General features: G+C 54.0%; 1 protein-coding gene across 1 annotated transcript in view; it reads right to left on the minus strand.

Moving 5' to 3' along the window:
• Positions 1-19,974, minus strand: part of GNG7 (G protein subunit gamma 7) — a 106,084-nt gene that overhangs the window by 5,545 nt on the left and 80,565 nt on the right. The window lies entirely within an intron of this gene.

Consider the following 19,974-nt stretch of genomic DNA (forward strand, 5'->3'; position numbering starts at 1 on the left):
TGGTGGGGTGCACAGCCCAAGTTCAGGAGTCCCGGGGAGCTGCCCGACTGGGCTGGCTTTTACCCAGGTCTTTCAGTAGCACCATGTGCTTCTGTCATCATACATTGTACCTCTGTCTGTTTCCCAGAGGGGCAGCTGCAGAAAAGTAGAGGCAGAGTTCAGGTTCTCAAAAAATTTCCCTTTCGGAAATAAACAGGAACGGACCGTGGACGTGCACGTCTCGGATGGCCCTCCAGGGGATCGCGTGGAGTGAGAAGGCCAGTCCTCAGAGCCACATGCTGTGCGGTTCCACGTAGAGAACATCCCTGAGACCACAGGGTCGTGGAGATGGACGAGAGGCTTGTGGTTGCAGGGGGGCGGCGGCCTGGGGAGGGGTCTGGGTGGACAGGTGGACACCGGGTCCTCGTGCTGTGTGAAGTGCTGGAGATCTAGACTGTGTGTGTGGGGTTCACGTGTCTGCACAGGGGATAAACTTGCAAAGATCCTAATATACACACACAAGTAAAACTGCAGGAATCTGTGTTCGGTAGGTGATGCAGGGACTTTCTCTCTGTGATCTGGTACGACTGCGTGTGAATCTACAGTGATCTCCACCCAAGTTCCATTAAAAAAAAAAAAAAAATCCCTTCCACACTACTGGCTGCCTGCCTTCCCGCCAGACACCCAGGCCCCTTTCTGGGTCAGAAAAGGCCCGAATGTGTCTGCTCTGGGCATACAGGGCCCACGTGTGGGCTTCCAGAGGGCTCTGATTCAGCAGAGAGCTTCAAAGTGGCCACAAAACATCCAATTCAGGGAAAACCGCCCTTGGTTCGACTTAAAAATACCTAAATTACTCAGCGCTAAATATAGATGCTGACAGAGAACAAATGGGGTGGCTTCACAGCATGTTTTCCTTGGAAGGCCGGGGAGTCCTGCTCAGCACCCACACTCAGAGTGTCCACCAGGACCCTAGGAGGCCCGGCTACCCCGTGCGACACCCCAAACCATGGCCTCCCTCGTCAGCTCTAAGCCCCTTGGTGCTGCTGGCTTTCTGTTCCGGGCGGACTGCCGGAGGGGGCTGCATTGGGGTGTGTGTGCTTGTGTGTGTGCATGCACGTGTGCGTGCATTTGTTTACATGTACGTGCGTGTGTGAGCCTGCATGCGTGTGCATGCACGTGTGTCAGTTTGTATCTATGTGTGTTCATGAGCAGCTGAGACCAGACATAGGTGCATCACGGCAGCCCAGACAGCAGACCGACGTCCCGGTCCTGGCAGTGTCACGGCCAGTCACCGCCTCACCGCGTGCCCCCCGGGGTTAGGTCAACTCTCGCAGGACAGGCAGTGGCCGTGAGTCAGCCCGGGAACATTCCTCACCAGCTGCCTCCCTGCCAGAGACACGTGACGGCTCCAGGCACCTGACCTGGCCGGGCCTGCCTGGCCCATGGAGACTTGGAAGGCCCTGGAAGCCGGGCAGGGCCTTGGGAAGCAGGAGGGAGGGGTTAGGCGGTTGGGGCTGCAGGTAGCGGTCAGATTCCGCCTGGGGAGTGGCCGGTCCTAGCGTGGCAAGGCTGGGGGCATGACTTGGGGTGAGGTTTGCCTAAAAATAGAAACTTAACAGACGACAGCAGGCCCTGGCTGGCCTCCCAGTAAAGGGCTAGGAAGTCACCAGGGTCAGGCTGGATCCCACAGAAGCATGGCGGGTGCGTGGCTGCAAGGCAAGGACCGTGAAGGCCCCGAGCACGCCAGGATGCATTGTGAGGCTGCGCTGATTCCAGAGGGAGGGTCATCACTGGAGTGTTACAGACCTGAGCCCAGAGGCCAGGCTCAAATGCACAAGAGGATTAAACACAACTGGGGGAGGTGGTGTTTCTCGATGGCGAGCTGGGGGATGGCAGGATGGGGGACACCGAGTTAGAACAGGGTCCCTCTCCCAAGGCCCTGCTGACACTGGGACCAGGTCACTCTGTTGGGGGCCGTCCTGGGCGCTGCGGGGTGCGGAGCATCCTCCCTGGACCCACCCACTCGATGCCAGGAGGGCCCCAGTCGTGACAGCCACAGACGTCCCCAGACATGGCCATGTGTGGCCCAGGGGCAGAGCCACCCCCTCCCCACCCCTCCCCGGAGTTGGAGGGGGGAAACCTCTGGATTATATTAGGCTTCATTTTCCCAACCAAAGAGATTCCATATAAAAAGTCATCGAGGGCTTCCCTGGTGGCGCTGTGGTTGGGAGTTCGCCTGCCGATGAAGGGGACACGGGTTTGGGACACGGGTTTGTGCCCCGGTCCAGGAAGATCCCACATGCCGCGGAGCGGCTGGGCCCGTGAGCCATGGCCGCCGAGCCTGCGTGTCCGGAGCCTGTGCTCCACAACCGGAGAGGCCACAACAGTGAGAGGCCCCAATACCGCAAAAAAAAAAAAAAAAAAAAGTCATAGAATGGGTACTTCCCTGGGGGTCCAGCGGTTGAGACTCTGCGCTTCCACTGCAGGGGGCGCAGGTTCAATCCCTGGTTGGGGAACTAAGATCCCACATGCCGTGCGGCGTGGCCACAAAGTAAAAAACAAAACAAAACAAGTCATAGGATGAAAAAGAAGATACACACAGATTAGTGAAAATGTACAGAATGTCGATTTTCTGTTTCAGAGACGTTACCGCCTAGCAACTGAAGCAACAGAACGAGTGGAGATCAACAGCTATGATTGTATACAACTATTCAGAACTTCTTCACGGCAAACCCATAAAACTAAAACCCAAGACCAGCGACCTAGGAAGATCCATGGCAACGATACACTGGAAAGCGACCTCTTTGTCATGTTAATAATACCTTAGCTGGGTATTTTATATCGGGAGAGGACTCACTCGAGGAATTCATGTGAAAAGTAATTTAACCGGTAAAACACAAAGTGAACAAAGTGTGGCCTCATTAGCAACTGACGAAAGTAGGTTGGAGGGATCATGGGCTGCCAGCACTTCATTTACCCAGGACACCAGGAAGGCTGCAGGAAGAGCGACACCTGACGCAGGTAGGGATATGCTCGTCCCCGACTCTCTGGTATTGTTGGCCAATCTCAGCCTCGTAAACTGGACATCAGGAGCTTACAAGGCTGTCCTCTCAAATCCCTTGCTGGGGCATTTATCCCGAGGGAACAAAAATCAAGAGAAATAAAAAGCTATATATAGAAAGGTGTTTACAACGGTGTTATTTATAATAGTGAGAAATTGAATGAAACCATGTGTCCTGCAACGGGGGAATGGCTAATTCAGTGGGGTGTTTTCCTAGTGGAGCAACTGTTATAAATGGTACCCAAAGATGGGGAGCCCAGAGGAGGTGTTTCATGAAAAAACAGGGAGATGGATAAAGTGAGGATGTGTGGCTACTTACCACTGTATTAAAACATATGTGGATAAAGGCAGAAGGGGAACCTCAAATTGACAGTCTGGTTAATAATTGTTTTTATGATTTCCTTTAATGAAGTGGTTTCCATTAACGTACAACTTGCATCCAGTAAAATCCGTGCTTTGGGGCATGCAGTCGATGAGAACTTAGAAATGCATACAGCCCCGTAGCCAATACCAATTGTGAGTAAAGCCGTGGTGAACATTCATGTCCAGGTTTTTGTGGGAACCTAAGTTTCTGTTTCTCCTGGGGAAATACCTGGGCATGGGATTTCTGGCTCCTAGGACAGGTGTATGTTTAACTTTACAGGTTAAACATTTTCAAACAGTTTCCAAAGTCACTGCAGGGGATAAACTTGCAAAGATCCTAATATACACACACAAGTAAAAAACTGCGCTGTTTTGTATTCTGAAATAATCACAGACTGACAGGCAGTTGCAAAAATTGTACAAGGTGCCATGCACCCTTTTCCCCGATTCCCCCGATGGTGACATCTTATGTGACTGTGGGACAATATCAAACTGGGACACTGCTGCTGGCCCGATACTCACCGGCCTCAGGTTCTACCAGCCCTCCCACGACTCATATGTGTGCAGACGGGACGTTTGTCACCACTCACCCCTCCAGGAAGGTCTGGTCTAAATGTCGCCTTTCCTGGCCGCTATCTCTGACTGAGATCCAAGTCCCTTTCTCCTGCATCCCTCACCCAGCCAGGACACCTGCCTGCAGACCTGCCCCCACGAGCACCCCCATTGACATTTGTGGCTGGATCATTCTCTGGGGCGCCGTCCTGAGCACTGTAGGGGTTTGAGCAGCATCCCTGGCCCCCACCCACTCAATGTCAGGAGCTCCCCCGGTTGTGACAGCCACAGATGTCCCCAGACATCGCCCAGTGTCCCCAGGGGACAGAATCTAAGGCTTTTGTGGAACTCTCTTATCAGAAGAAACCCAGCAGCTAAAAGAGGTTCATTTAGGCAAAATGCAAAGTTTTTTGGAATTGAAATGGTCCAGTTTGAAGTGAAATGGTACTGAATGGAACAGAAGTTTGTTTCAAAGAGGGTTTAAATTTCTTAGTATCTGAGAATTCCCTGGTGGTCCAGTGGTTAGAACTCTGTGCTGTCACTACTGAGGGGGCGGGTTAAATCCCTGGTTAGGGAAACTAAGATCCCACAAGCTGCTTGGCCTGGCCAGAAAAAAAAAAAAGAATTTCTTAGCATCCAACAACCTCTGTGGCTGGGAGAAGTCACACGGGGCCAGAGTTTCAGAGTTTGCCTCAAACTCAACCAAGAACACATTTGAAGGAGGAAAGAGCACAGCCCTGGGGGGAGAGAGGGGGAGGCAGAGCCCCTGTGGAAAGTGGCAGACCTGCATTCTGTCCCAGCTCCCAAAGCTGTGTGGTTTGGGGAAAGTTACCTCCCCCCTCTGAGCTCCAGTGAGCTCTGCTCAATGCTCAGAGTGACACTCCCTCTCGGCGCAGGGCCTGGCCAACCTCCAGGTCCCCAAGTTCCTATGTTGGGGGATGGGGGCCCCAGAGGCTGGCAGCCACGTGGAGGGCCCTCCTTCAGGAACCTGTGGCAACTGCCACATATAAACACAGCTGCGGGGGAGGAGGGAGGAGAGACAAGGTGCCTGGACCTCCTCTGCACAGTGAGTGTGCACTGGCCGGTTTGCTGGAAGCTACTAGGAAATCTCCCTGCCCTCGGACTTTGCTGGCCCCTCGGTGGCCACACCACTCATCTGCCCAGGGGCTGGGTGGGGCAGGGCGTCACAAAGCCCACCTGGCCTGGGGGAAAGCGGGGCAGAGTCTGAAGTGGATTGTATTAAAACTAGGAGTGGAGGGACTTCCCTAGTGGAGTGGTGGTTAAGAATCCGCCTGCCAATGCAGGGGACATGGGTTTGAGCCCTGGTCCGGGAAGATCCCACATGCCGAGGAGCAACTAAGCCCGTGCGCCACAACTACTGAGCCTGTGCTCTAGAGCCCGCGAGCCACAACTACCGAGCCCGCAAGTCACAACTACTGAAGCCTGCACGCCTAGAGCCCGTGCTCTTCAACAAGAGAAGCCACCGCAATGAGAAGCCTGTGCACCGCAACGAAGAGTAGCCCCCGCTCACCACGAGAAAGCCCATGCACAGCAACAAAGACCCAACGTAGGCAAAAATACATAAATTAAAAAAAAAAAAAAAGCTAAGCATGGATTCCCTTCTGTCGTTCTGTGGCTCTAAGCTCACGCTAATCTATTGATACATTCATGGCCTCCTCCTCAGCCACCTGGACTTTGGATTAAAACCTCTATCTGGGGCTTCCCAGGTGGCGCAGCGGTTGAGAATCCGCCTGCCAGTGCAGGGTACACGGGTTCGAGCCCTGGTCCAGGAGGATCCCACGTGCCACGGAGCAGCTGAGCCCGTGCGCCACGGCTGCTGAGCCCGCGTGCCTGGAGCCTGTGCTCCGCAGCGGGAGGGGCCACCGCAATGAGAAGTCCACGCACCCCAACGAGGAGTGGCCCCCGCTCGCCGCAGCTGGGGAGGGCCTGCATGCATCAACGAAGACCCAGCGCAGCCAAAAATAAATAAATAAATAAAAAACAAAACAACAACAAAAAAACCCTCTATCTGCAGATTTCACTCCAACGATGGTGGGCCAGCTCGTGTGGACGCTCTCCTGACGAGGGCAACTAGCAAAGTTTCATGGAATAGAGAAGCTTGAAGGGACTGGCGAGCTATTAAGATAGTGAAGATTTCCATCCAGGATCTGGGGAGGATGGAAACCCAGGAGTCTGGCTTTGGGGCTGCTTTTTACTGGGGTGGAGGGTTTGCTAAGAGGCCAAGTGGCTATTGCCGTCACAAGGCTAGGGGCTCAGAGGTTGAGATCCAGGGCCTCCTAAGGGGAGAGAGATTGGGGAACTCCTCCTTGGTATGAGCTAGGACAAAAGAGTCCTGCCTTCTAAGAAAAGGGTCCACAGGAAGCAGACAGGCCCTCACAGTGACTGTAGCTGAGTTCTGAATAACCTCAGTCCCCGATACTGGATTGAGGTGAACTTAGGTTGCTAGCAGCCCTAGATGCTGGACAGAAGTAAAAATGAATCCTTTCTGGTGGAAAACAACATCATCTTAGGCTTTGAATTATTTCTACAAACAAGTCAGCAGTCACAATGTCTAGCACACAATCAGAAATGACCAGGCATAGAAGAAGACAGGACCACATGAACAAAAATTAGCAGAACAGACTATACAAACAGGCTTCCAGGGGTTTGATACACTGGAATTGACAGACTTTAAAATAACTATATTAATTATGTTAAATATGTGAGGTTGGAATTTTAGCAGCGAATTGGAAACTAAAGAAAAAGACTGAACGGATGTGTGGAAACTGACAATATCTGAAACGAACACAATGGAAGAAGCAGTATCATTAAAGATAATTAAAGAGAAAATTAGTGAACTAGAAGATAGGAAATATCCAGAATGAAGCATGGACCACATGAGACAAGGCATAAGACACAGAGGATGCAGTAAGTTCTGACACGCATGTAACTGGAGCTCTGGAAGGAGGAGAGAGAGAAAGGGGCAGAAGCAGTCTTGGAAGAGATAGTGATGGATAATTTCCTAAAACTGATTAAAAAAAAAAAAGGACCCTAAGCCACAGATTCAAGAAGGCCTAGAACCTCAGGCAGGAAAAACATTTTAGAAATTGACAAAGAAATGACCAATGAGCTCAGTCATCAGGGCAAGTATAAATGAAAACCATCGTGGGAGACTGCTTCACAGCCCTTAGAGTTGGCAAAAATCTAAAAGACCGACAATACCATGCATTGGGGAGGATGTACAAACATCAGAATTTTCACACGTTACTGATGGGAGCACAGGACGGTACAACCCTGGAAAGTGGGTTAGCAGACTCTTATAAGGCTAAACACATACTTAACCTATGGCCCAGCAGTTCCACTCTTAGGAATTTACCCAAGATACATAAAAACATATTTCCACAAAAGGACTTGTACAAGATGTTCATATATCTGTATTTGTAACAGCAAAAATTGGAAGTAACCCAAATGCCTGTCAACAGGAGGATGGATAAACAAACTGCGGTAATTCATACCGTGGAATACTACTGCACAAGGGAAAGAAGAACCTACTGACAGATGAAGCCACATGTGGGACTCTCAAAGGGTGAAAGAAAACAGACATTAGAGGTGTTCTCTATCTCAACTGAGGTGCTAGTGTACACAGGTGTATAGACTTGTCAAAATTCATCAAACTGGTGAAAATCAACTTCAAGAATTAGAGTAAAAATGAGACTTCCCTGGTGGCCCAGTGGTTGAGAATCCAATGCAGGGGATGCAGGTTTGATCCCTGGTCGTGGAGCTCAGATCCCACGTGCCGCGAGGCAACTAAGCCCAAGTGCCACAACTAAAGAGCCCGTGTGCCACAACTAAGACCTGACACAGCCAAAAATAATTAATTAAAAAAAAAAGAATTAGGGTAAAATAAAGACATTTTCAGACAAACAGGAAGACTGTCTCCAGATGACCTGCCTTATTAAAGGTAAAATAAAAAGATATTAGAGAAAAATGACCCCAGATAGAAGGTGGGAAATGTAAGAAGATGCAAAAAACAAAACAAAACCAAAATGTTGAAGAAGGGAAAGAATTTGATAAAATAATTCTAAAGTCCCCATGGAAAAATAAACAGGAAGTGAACAGCCCTGAAAACACACAAGAATCACAAGAGCCATTAATTCGATATTTACCTCCACCTAGTCCATCAACAGAAGATGCTCTAAGGTTCTGCCTTGAAAATTGTATGATGCTATTTTAAATTATGCTATTTTGGTTACTGGGTTTCAGGGATTGGAGTCCTCCCACACCCGGAGGTACTAATTCAGGAGGTCACTCATTTGAATTGTGTGATTTTTACACACAGAAAAAAAAAATAAAGTCGGTATCTGAAAAAACATGTATACTTCTCCATCTGCTGCGACTGGTCCAAGGCCAGAGTGATGGGGGACCAGGCCACCTGTCCCTGGAGACTTCTCCTTGGTCCAGCCCTCAGCAGCCCCAGGCAGACTCCCCATCCCCAGCCAGGGGCGTCCACCCACCTCCTCCATCCCTCCTCCTAACAGCCAGAGTGACTTCTGAAAATGCACCTGAGTCTGTCCCTGCCCTACTCAGAAACCACCTGGGGCCCCTGCAGCCTCACAAACCAAGTACAAAGTCAAAGCCTGTCACTCACTTCCCTCTGCCAGGAATTCTTCCCCCACCCCCTATCCTGCCTGCTATGGATTGAATATTTTGTCCCCCACCCCCCAAAAATGCATGTTGAAGCCCTATTTGTTAGTCAAGAGGTGGGGCCTTTGGGAGGTGCCTAGGTCTTGAGGGTGGGGCCCTCGTGAATGGGATTGGTGCCCTCATAAGGGGCTGAAGGGACCAGAGTTCTCCTTTTCCACCATCTGACTCCATTCTCCGGGTGTGGGTGCTCCCAAGGTAATGCAACGTGCCATCCTGGGCCTCCCTGTGTGGGTTCACATCTTGTGTGGGGACCTGCGTTACATCCAGGTGATTGGCACACCTGTCTGCCTGTCTCTCCCAAGGCCTGGCGGTTCCTTGGGGACTGGGTTGATGTCTTTCTCTCAGGATGTCTTTCTCAGAAATATCTTTTACCCTGGCCCCCTGGGTAAAAGTGTGACTTCTTTATCACAGTGTGACTTCTCTGCTTAAAACCATCCCAAGGTGAAATTCTAAAGAGAAACGAGACATTTCCCATCAATGGAATCACACACTGTGTGTCCTTCTGTGTCTGGCTTCTCTCACTGAGCATCGTGTTCTCAAGGTCCATCCACGTTGTACTGAGTGTCAGTGCTTCGCTCCTTTTCACGAGTAATATTTCATCATGTGTATGGAATAACATTTTTAAGCAAATTATTTTTTTTTAAGCAAACTTTTTTTTTTTTTAAGCAAACATTTTTAAAAAGAAAAGCCCTCATCTTGCTGTTGTTGAAGGGTAGCCATATATTTTCCTAATCAGGAGGAAAGTGGAAAATGGGAAAAATCAGTGGTTTGTTTGACTTGGACCAAGAAATATATAGGCTGTGTGTCTCTGGCTTGTGGACAAGAGCACTGGAGTGCCAAGCTTCATGTGTACTCTGCAGGTGACGGAGTGCGTTCATATTCTCTGTTACTGGGGAGGACCATGATGTTGGGCATCATGAAGGGACTTCTGTGCCCATTTTTTACAGATGAGGAGACTGAGGCTTGAAGACGTTCGTATGTTAATAACCTTCCCGAGACCACGCAGCGGGTGGAGGTCGGGCCAGGGTTTGAATCTAATTCCCAAACCAGGGCTTACTGGGAGACCAGATCTAGGGGCAGTTGGGTGGGTCCCAGCACATAGCTCTGTCCCCCCTGCACCCAGAGGCAAGCTTCAGAGGGTGAGGGGCACGGTCTCTGCATCCTCCATGGCCCAGTGCACTTGGCAAAGGGGTTTAGATATACAGTGGTCCCGGGGCTGAGGGCCTCCACATACGAGGGATGGTGCCAGGACCCTCACACGGCTTCTTGCTTTGGAGAAGGACTGGGGCAGAACGCCGGGGACATCGACTACACTGGGGCAGGCCTGTGCGGCCACCAGGGTCAGAGAAAACCCCGAGTGAGATGAAACAGCAGACTCCCAGCGTTGCGCCTCCCGTCTGGTGGTTTGTAAGTGACTCTGGGGCTCTCGGAGTCCTGGACGCTTTTCCCCAAGGACTTGAGCAGACTGTCCTGCCAGCTTACGACAGGGCTGCACGTGTGTGCCTGGGAGACCTTTGCATCATCACCTCTGCACCCCGCAGAGGACCCCCCGCCAGGCCTCAAGATACGTTTCTGTCCCCTTGCTCCTGGTGACGTGGGCTTGGTGTTTCCTGGCGGCCGAGCCTGCTTCCTTCCGCCTGGGCGAGTCAGACGGAGTAACGGGCGCTCTCTAAGGCGGCAGGATGGGCCTGGATGCAGGACCTCTAAGATGTCTTTTGGCCTCTGTGTCTTGCCAAGATACTTGGCGTGACTGTGTGTCCAGATCGCTCACGGCTGCGGGGCGGGGGGGAATGTGTGGCAGATAGGTACCCGAGACCTCGTTGGGCGTGGGTGGGCTGAGCCTCGTGCCCTCATGGGCAAAGCCAAGAAGGAGACAGCAGGCCTGGGGGTGCCCAGCCCCTGCCGGAACCCTGGAGCTCCGAGCCCTGAGCAGCAGGGCTCAGGGGAAAGTGGATCAGGCACACACCCTGGGCATCTAGGGAAGCCCCAACCTGCCGGGCGTGGCTCTGGCAGGCAGACTCAGAGGCCAGAGAGAGCAGACGTGCCCCCCTGCTCAGCCTGTGATGCCATCTCCACCCTCAGAGGTGTTTTCCAGCTGCACAGGAAGCAGTGACAGCAAGACACAAAAATGCCAGCGATCCCTGTGAATTCCACACATAGCTCTCATAGCTGGAAAGAGTGCCACTCCCAGCCCACTCGATAAACTGACACCCGAGCCACCGAGGCTGCTTTCTTACCAGAAGAGAAAGAATGGGATGCCACAGAGGCTTCTGAGAAAGTTGGCTGGTTGGGCTGCGTAAAGGGAAAAGAATGTGAAAAATGCGGCTGGCGAGGTGAGCAGGGCTTTTGAGGAGCGGCTCCTGGTTCTGGTGGCCCAAGAGGCTGTGCAGCCAGGGGGCCACTGGGGACCCCTCCCTGGCTGAAGGGTCTGCCTGTGGCAGGCGGATACCCAGGCACAGTCCCGGCCCGGCTCTCAGTTCTGTGCACTGAACATGGACCCGCAGCCCTGGGGACTCAGTGTGAGACAACTGCTCCCCTGGGAGCTGCGGCCGCAACTTCCAGCAGCACGAGCCCATAGGCCTGGGATGAGGTGGGTTGGGAGGCCCTGGCTCTCAGAGACAGAGTGTCCCTCAAAGGCCACGTAATGTCCTGAGGAGGACAGACTAGTTCAGGGTCTGTCCCCCAGGCACTGCTGACACTGGTACCGTCCTGAGCACTGAGGGGTTTGAGCAGCATTTCTGCCCCCACTCACTTGATGCCAGAAGCCCCCCAGTCATGACCGCCACAGGTGTCCCCAGACATGGCCCCATGTCCCCGGGGGTGGGGGGGCAGGACCGCCCCCTCAGTTGAGAAGTACTGGGTCAGAACCCCTCACAGCAATGCTTCTGCCCTGAATTTTACAGTTAAAGACAATAAGGAGAATCACGGGAAACAGGAATGAGGGTTTTCTTTTTGTTGTCTGGTGTTGGTTTCAGGGCCCATCCTGAGTCAGGGCTAACGCGCTTGATCTCACCTGTGGCCTGGAGTGACCCCCTAGGCCATGCACAGGAGGGCCTACGTCCTCTGGGGGGCCCACTTGCAATGACAAGGCATTTGTCACACCCGACCTTCACCAGCAATCTAGCAAGGGATCCTTGGGGCTGTTCCCACATCTACGATGACCCCCAGTGACCTTGTACAATACCCTCCCCTAGAGTGTGGGCAGGACCTGAGGATAGGAAGGGATTTAGCTCTGGGCTGGGCCGTGTCGTGTGGCACAGGTGACAGAGAGGGGATACCCTTGGTGGGCCTGCTCTAATCAGGGGAGTGAATGTGAAAGGGATTCCATGCAAGGGAGACCCTGTGTTGCTGGCTTTGAAGCTGGAGATGGCCGGGTGGCAGGAAATGGGGGTGGCTGCAAGAGTGGGGGGGACCCCGCTGCTATACCTGCAAGGAACCAAATTCTGGAACAATATGAATGAGCTCCAGATGAGGCATTTTGACTGCAGCCTGGTGAGACCCTGAGCAGAGAGGGCAGCCACACCATGGCCTGACTGCCGACCTCCAGAACTGAGAGCTGGAAGCTGCTGGGTCTGTGACAGCTTGTTACGCAGCACGGACAGCTGATACAATGGCCAGGGGAGGCCTGAGTGGGGTCTCCTGACTGTTGGGCTGGCTTCTTTCCAGCACTCTACATGCTAGACGCTGGCCATGGGGCCGGGGACAATTCCAGCTGGCACCCACTCCTTCCGCTGAGCGTGGACAGGGCACTCATTCTCTTTGTTAACAGCCCTGAGACACAGGTAAAGCATTAAAGCCAGAGGAGTTTCTGGCAGCTTCTCCATTAGCGGCCAACCTGCTCCCCGTGGTTCCTGTTCCCTGGGACATGAGTGCCACATGCATTTCATCCCCTGACAGCACAGGAAGTTGGTCTCAGTGAATCTCAGCTCAGAGAAAGCCTGCTGCTTCCAGGCGGTTCTGAAACCCTCCTCTATAGCCTCCTCATCCAGGCGGATGGGGCTTGTGTGGCCGGCGAGCTGGGTGAGTCAGAGCCCCAAGAAGGTGGCCTTGCAGAGGGAGGGGGGCAGCTGGCAGCGGGAGCCTGCGTCCCTGGCCCTCATCCCCAGCCCACAGAGCTCTGCTCTCGGGAGGGGAGGGGAAGAGAGGGGAGGCAGGCGGAGGGCAGTAATTCCTTGTCCTCAGAGAGAACAGAAACAGCCTTCATTTTGCTTTAAAACTTCCAGAACCGGTAGCTTTACAGCTCACCAAGCTTCTGAATTCTTTCCTCCCAGGGCCCGGCAGTCTGACCCCCATCCCCACCTGCCATTAAACAGGAAGGTAACAAAACAACCCCCCGCCCCAAAACACAAACCTCCAGCCAGATTCGACAGGAGTACAAATGAGACGCAGGTGAGAAAGCAGGCTCTCCCCCACCCCGGGGATAACCGCCCCCCAGTACATGGTGTTCAGAAGAAGAGGAGGCGGGCTGCTGTGCTGAAAGAGGAAAAACAATCCCAAAGCAAAACAGAAAGGGATGAAGTTTGGGAGAACAGTCTCTGGGCTTCGCTGAACAAGCTGCCCTCCTGCAGGGCCCGGGGAGCTGGCTGACCGAGGGCTGTGCCCACGTGCATTTCTTACACACCTACTGTGTGCATGAGGCCTCGGACCTGCACGCCTCCAGGGGATACCCTTGCGTCACAGTCCATGGCATGGAAGCCCCTGGAACAGGGGGTCTCCATCAGGGGCGATGTCTAGGACATCTGTGGTTGTCACGACTGGGGGACTCCTGGTATTGAGGGGGTGGGACCAGGGAGGCTGCTCCACACCCCACTGTGCCAGGGACGCCGCACCCCCCAGAGAATGACCCAGCTCCGACGTCAGCAGTGCCGAGGTGGAGAGACCTGCCCTAGACCCTACAGAAACGTGCACACGCCATTAGAAAGTCAGAGGGAGGGGCAGGTGCCTCGCGGTGTCCCCAGCATCCGGGATGCGGAGGCCTCCTGGCCTCACCCCTGGCTCCAAGAGGGGTCACAGACAGAGGGGACCTGCGGAGGGCCACGGGTGCCACACTAGCATTTGGACTTTACTATGAGTGAGGAGACAAAACCTCTTTGAACCCCCCAACAACCAGGAGCCGAGCAGGCATCCCCGCCCCCCGCTCCCCCAAGCCAGGGCTGGCTCTGGGCTCCGGGATCCGGGCCTCCCTGCTGGGCGCGAGATTCTCCAGGGTCGAGGTCACCCTGGCCTGGCGTGGGGAGGGCTGGCCACGTGATGGCTTCTGTGACCTTGGGCATCATGACCTTTGGTGGGACGTGGGGGCCGCAAAAGACCAGCTGGGTCTTTGCCAGGCAGACGCTTCCCAGCAGGAGGCTTGCCCTGCACCCCACTCCAAGACCAGCGTCTTGTGACTCCCTGTCAGCCGGTCCTTTTATGCACAGGCTAAATCGGGTCCCTTGGCAGCTATATTTAGGAAAGGCTAGAAAAAGGGGAATGAATGAGGTGCCCACAAGCGAGGGAAAAACAGAGCTGCAGGGCAAACGGCCGCCCTTGGCCTGAGCCGGGAGGTGGGCGGACAATGACAGAGGGTGACGGTGTGGCTAATGCGGGAGCAGAAGAAAGGGCCCTCTCTGTGCACCCGGAGGATGACTGCAGTCATGTGAGGGTGTGCAAGCCAGGCACTGGGCTGGGCCAGCACGCCAAGCGCCCGTGGAGGGTGTCACCCCCATTCTCGGCTTCCCGGCACTGAGGAAATGCCATCACCCTGGCCCCGTGAGAGTGCAGCTTGGAGCCAAAGGGCAGGAGGCTGGGAGAGAGGGGAGGGCAGGTCCAGGCCTTCCCACCTGAGCCTGGACAAACTCCTACACATTCTGCAAAACCCCATGAAGTGTCACCCTCTCTGAGAAGCCCCTGGTCTGCTGTCCGCGCACAAGGCTGCACCAGAACCCCTTCTTGGGGTATACACAGCTCCCTGGACATCCCTTGGCATTGCATTTCCTGTGGTTGCTGTCACAAATTGCCACAAATTTGGTGGCTTAAAAACATACACATTGATTATCTCACGGTTCTGGAGGTCAGAAGTCTGACTAGGTCCTCTGGGTCAAAATCTACACGTGGGCAGGGCTGGTTCCTACCAGAGGCTCCAGGGCAGCATCGGTTCCCGCCTTTTCCAGCTTCTAGAGGCGCCGCATCCCTGGCTCGCGGCCCCTCCTGCATCCTCACAGCCAGCAGCGCAGCATCTCCCGTCTCTCTCTGCCTCTGACCCTCCCGCCTCCCTCTTACAAGGACCCTGGGATGATGCTAGGCCCATCAGGGAATCCAGGGTCATCCCTGTCTCAGGGGCCTTAACCCTGCCTGCAAAGTCCCCTCTGCCATGTGAAGTGACACATCCACAGGACAGGGACATCTTTGGGGTCCGTGGCTGAAGCTGGGCACCAAAGGGCCATCTGGACAGAAGGGACTGGTGGCTGCAGTGCAGGGCATTTACCAAGGAGGCTCCTTCCAGGAACTCACTCTCTCCCCAGGGCCAATCTCTCTCCCAGGACAGGCCCCCAGGATCAGGCTGCCAGGGGCAGAGCACTGGCCGCACCTGAAGTCCGTAGTGGATGCCACTCGCGGGCATGTGCTCAGGATGGCCTGCCCGGGGCACACGTGCTGCTGCGGACGGACCTTGGGCCTGGGTCATGGCCTCCAGCTCTTTGCTCTGGGTTCTGGGTTGACAGCCAACACCCAGGGCACTGAAGCCTCAACACCCCAGCATCAGAATGACCAGTGGTTACTGAGCAGGTTACTCCACCTCTGATGTGGTTAGAAAGTGCCGGAACCAAACAGACCCAGAGGCTCTCCCTAAGGGCTAGCTGTAGTTAGGGACATTTTTCATGTTTAAAAAAAAAAAAAAAAGGGCCAATGGGGAGATTACTTGAACGGTTTCAGAGATGCCTGTGTGAGGTGCCAGACTCTAGAACAAGGGGTCTCACCGGGGCGCTCCTGCCCCCAGGGGACACTGGGGATGTCTAGAGACATGTCTGGTCTTCCCTCTGGGGGGTTCCCGGCATCGAGTGGGTGGGGTCAGGGATGCTGCTCCACACCCCGCAGCACCCAGGACGGCCCCCCACGGAGAACGGCTGGGCTATGGCAGCAGTGCTGGGTGGATTGGGGGTCAGGGGGAGACCCCTTTATGAATGGCCTAGGAGTGTGCCAGCCTGGGAGCCTCTTTCCTGTGAAATATATACATTATTTTGGTCCCACTGGGTTCACCTGAGAAGCCCAGGTGGGCTGAGGCCACCAACGTGGCCCCCGGGCACCTCCCCCGGGCCCGGCCATGCATCCTCAGTGTCCGAACTCCCGAAGGGACCCAGGTGCCCACGAGGTGTGGACACAGGGGCATGGGGTCAAAGCTCAGGCTGCCTGGCACTAAAACAAAGCATTAGGACATCTGGACGGAACCCCCTACTCAGGTGCTGACCCTTGTGTGTCTTGGCTGGAAGCTTGACCTTCAAACTCAGCAGCCGGGGGGGTGGGGCAGAGAAGCAGCAGTCTTGGTCTGGGATGCAAATTTCGGCCCCAACGGAGGTGTTGCTGGGCTGTGTCCTCATCTGGGGACATGGCTGGGGAGCACTGCGGAACCTTCCAGAGAGGGCCAATCACAGCTACCCCACTGACAGCCCAGCGTCCAAGGAGCCCCAGTGAGCGGGAGGGAGGGAAGGAGGGATCTCGGGGCCCAGGTATCCACAGGAGGCAGCAGGGGTGCAGGGACCAGCACTGGGTCTGTAGAATGCGCCTGGCGGGAGGGAGTTAATCTCAGCTTCCCGGCGGTCTCTGCCCCAAGACGAGGTTTCGATGACCTGCGTGGAATTTCTAACAATGAGATGAAGTGTCTGGTTCTGTTCACATTGACATCCCGTTTCTCGCCTGTCCAAATTCCATGACGCCTTTTCTCGTTAATGCAGAAATGCGGCCAAGTGCAGGGCTGCCCAGGAAGCACTGAGGTCTCCTGCGGCTCTCGCTGGAAAGGGGAACCGTGGCTGCCTTGGGGCTGGGTGCCCAGCTCTCAGGGTCTCTGCAGGACTTGGGAGAGGTGCCTCGGGCCGCACTGCACACAGGAAGTGGAGAAGGTGCACAGAAGGCGCGAACGTAACCTCATGGGATCCTCAGGGACTGGTGCAGGGCAGCCGGTGGGTGTGTTCTCAGAGAAGGCCAGGCAGAGCTGCTCGGACTTCTGCCCTCGCCCCTGGAGACCCTCCTTGCTGGCCTGATGAGGCAGGCGACTGTGTTTAAGAAGTGCAGGTGGGGGGCTTCCCTGGTGGCTCAGTGGTTGGGAATCCGCCTGCCAATGCAGGGGACACGGGTTCAAGCACTGGTCTGGGAAGATCCCACATGCTGTGGAGCAACTAGGCGTGAGCGCCACAACTACTGAGCCTGTGCTCTAGAGCCCGCAAGCCACAACTACTGAGACCGCGTGCCACAACTACTGAAGCCTGTGCCCCCAGAGCCTGTGTTCCGCAACAGGAGAAGGCACCGCAGTGAGAGGCCCACGCACCGCAGCGAAGTGTAGCCCCCACTCGCCGCAACTAGAGAAAGCCCGCGCGCAGCAATGAGGACCCAACGCAGCCAAAAGTAAATAAATAAATCAATCTATTTAAAAAGAAAAAAGAAGTGCACGTGGGGACTTCCCTGGTGGTCCAGCGGGTAAGACTCTGCCCTCCCAAGGCCAGGGGCCCAGGTTCAATCCCTGGTCGGGGAACTAGATCCTGAATGCCGCAAGTGGGAGTCCACATGCTGCAACTAAAGGGTCCTGCATGCCGCAACGAGGATCCCACATGCTGCAACTAAGAGCTGGCACAGCCAAATAAATAAATAAAAATAAATCTTAAAAAAAAAAGTGCATGTGGCCAGGAGCGGTGGGTGACCCCTAGGAGCTGCCGACAGTCCTGCAGCTGCAGGCACCACAAATTCTGCCAACACCCCGAGGGACCCTGGAGCAGATTCTCCCCCAGTCAAGCCTCTGGGTAAGAAGTTGGCACCTGGATGGTGGCCTGGTGGGACCCTGAGCAGAGGACCCCGTTAGGCTGTGCCTGGACCCCTGACTCACTGTGAGATGATAAGTGGGTGGAGCTTGGGGGTATTTGTCATGCAGCATCGCTAGCTAATACAGCAGAGAAGCACAACCTGCAGAGAGGACCCAGGTCCGGAGGAGATGCAAGGGGATGCGGCCTGATGTGGCCTGTCGACGTTCCCTCATTTTTTCCTACGATGTCATGTCAGTTGGGCCTGCCACTCCTAAATTAATCTATGTGACTGTAAAAATGATACAAATAGAAAATACAAAACTAACATAAAAAAAATAATAACGTCTCCCTCCTGACCCCAAAGCCTTTGACTAAAATGACTGCCCTAGGAAGGTACCGCTGTGTGTCCTGCTTTGAGAAGCCAGCCCCAGGCCGTGGCCAACCGTGACTCCCAAGGTTGTGGCGAGGAAGGAACCACATCAGTGAAGAGAGAAGTTTGCTGATCCATCAATTCCAAGCCAAAGAGCCATGTTGAAAGAAAACCGTTCATCACTCCTTGCCGCCTTTTAAAACAAATCACCTGGAACCCTGCTGCGAAAGTCCAGGATTTCCCACCTGGGAAATCACAGCCCTGCCTCCTCCCTTGCTGTCTGTCCCGCCAGCACTCCCTGCAGATGTGCCCGGCGGGTCTCACTTGCACCCAGATGGGTACCGCACCAGGCACGGCAGGGATGGGGGCTCTGTCATGCCAAGCACCTGCAGGGACCGAGCCTGGCAGGACTAGAATTCTGTTCCTGTGTTTCACCGCTCACGCCTGCCCTGCGGAACATTTCCCAACGTCTGTCCCCGTTACCCCGGCGTAGCCACGAGATGCTGGGAACACGGGAAAGAAAACAAATCACTGTGATTCAACGGCTCTCACAGTCCACCCCCGACCCCTCAGCATGCTCTGTGCTTCCTCCTCTTTTCCCTGTTGACAGCTTTGCTGAGACAGAAAGTCAGAAAACAAACAGTTCACCACTGAAAGTGTTCACTCACTCAATGGTTTTTTGGTATATTACATTATTAAATTTTAAAGACTGTAAAAAAATATATATGTGACATAACATTTGCTATTTTAACCATTTTTAAGTGTACAATTCAGTGGCATTTAGTGCATTCACATTACTGTGCAACCATCACCTCTTTCTGATTCCAGAACATTCCATCACCCCAAAAAGAAGCCCCGTCCCCATCAGCAGTTACTCCCACCCCCTCCCCAGCCCCCTGACAACCACTAACCACCAACTCTCTGTCTCTGTGGATCGGCCTGTTCTGGACATTTCCAATCAATGGAATCACACTGTGGGTCCTTCTGTGCCTGGCTTCTCTCACCGAGCATCGTGTTCTCAGGGTCCGTCCACGCTGTAGTGAGTGTCGGGGCTGCACGCCCCCCCTTTTCGTGGCTGAGTGATGCTCCCGCGTGTGGAGGGGCACGGTGGGTGTATCCATCATCTACCGATGGACAGTGTGTCCACCTTCGGCTGCTGTGAGTCATGCAGCTGTGCACATTTCTGTACAAATAGCTGAGCTTGTAGCTTTTCACTGAACTCCCACTGCTGGCCCCACCCTGACTCTCAGGGAAAGTGGTGATGGCCCCCGAGGGCTCTGAGGGGTCCTATCCAGGTGGGCAAGGGGCCATGCAGCCCGGGAGAGTATGCGATGGTTAATTTTACATGTCAGCTTGGCTGGCCCATAGGATGCCCAGGTATGTTTGGAGACTTCTTTACCATTTTTTCATTGCATTATACGACCAAGAAAATTCTGATAATGCTAGTCTCTGTTCAGCAGGAAACTGGTCAAATGACATCTTTTTTTTTTTTTTTTTAAACTAAACTTGTTTATTTAATTATTTATTTTTTGGCTACACGCGGGCTTTCTCTACTTGCAGCGAGCGGGGGCTACTCTTCGTTGAGGTGTGCGGGCTTCTCATTGCGGTGGCTTCTCTTGTTATGGAGCACGGGATCTAGGCACGCAGGCTTCAGTAGTGGCGGCACGTGGGTTCGGTAGTCGTGGTGCACGGGCTTAGTTGCTCTGCGGCATGTGGGATCTTCTGGGACCAGGGCTCAAACCCGCGTCCCCTGCGTTGGCAGGCGGATTCTTAACCACTGCGCCACCAGGGAAGTCCCATCTTTTTGTTTCTAAGAGAGAAGTTGGCAAAATCACCACTGCTCAAATTCTCCCAAACCCAATAATTGGAAAAGAGATGATCTGTGCTGAGTTTATCTTTGAATTAAAGAATTCAACCAAGCAGAATTCCATTTCCTCAGAACACATCACCAATACAAACCT

The sequence above is a fragment of the Neophocaena asiaeorientalis genome, unplaced genomic scaffold, assembly GCF_003031525.2.
Source record: "Neophocaena asiaeorientalis asiaeorientalis breed wild unplaced genomic scaffold, Neophocaena_asiaeorientalis_V1.1 scaffold469, whole genome shotgun sequence".
NCBI lineage: Eukaryota > Metazoa > Chordata > Mammalia > Artiodactyla > Phocoenidae > Neophocaena > Neophocaena asiaeorientalis.